Source organism: Sinocyclocheilus anshuiensis, unplaced genomic scaffold (genome assembly GCF_001515605.1).
Source record: "Sinocyclocheilus anshuiensis isolate Anshui unplaced genomic scaffold, SAMN03320099.WGS_v1.1 scaffold846, whole genome shotgun sequence".
Lineage (NCBI taxonomy): Eukaryota > Metazoa > Chordata > Actinopteri > Cypriniformes > Cyprinidae > Sinocyclocheilus > Sinocyclocheilus anshuiensis.
In genome coordinates this window covers 27,759-28,180 of record NW_015540906.1, presented here as the reverse complement: position 1 = coordinate 28,180, position 422 = coordinate 27,759, and the positions used below count along the sequence as shown (strand labels likewise).

General features: G+C 36.7%; 1 pseudogene; it reads right to left on the bottom strand.

The window, feature by feature from the left end:
- Window positions 1-422, bottom strand: part of LOC107689134 (acidic repeat-containing protein-like) — an 11,483-nt pseudogene that overhangs the window by 9,185 nt on the left and 1,876 nt on the right.

Genomic DNA, 422 nt, shown 5'->3' with positions numbered 1-422 from the left:
AATGCAATTCTAAAAAAAAAAAAAAAAAAAGTCAATTGTCAATTTTATTTCATGGTGAAACACTCAAAGATAATCATACCTTTATGAACGGGAGGCTTCCTCTCAATGACAAAATCATCATCAGATGACATGCAGTCCACTATGAAGCGTTTCAAACTGAGGGGTGAAATATAAAAGCCGATGATCGACAGTATTGGCGATATACAGAAGAACTTGTTTAATGCAAATGATGCAACACTGACCGGTCATCTCTGCTACTCACAGACTGCGACTGGACTTTAGCCTTTGGGGTTTTCACTCGATTTAAAACTGGAAAAAACACAAAACTGTGACATCTCTCAAAATCAGTTATCTGATTTAAAAGCAGTCGATAAAGGACTTACATGTTTCAAATTCAGCATCGCTGTCTGAAGACAGAACTG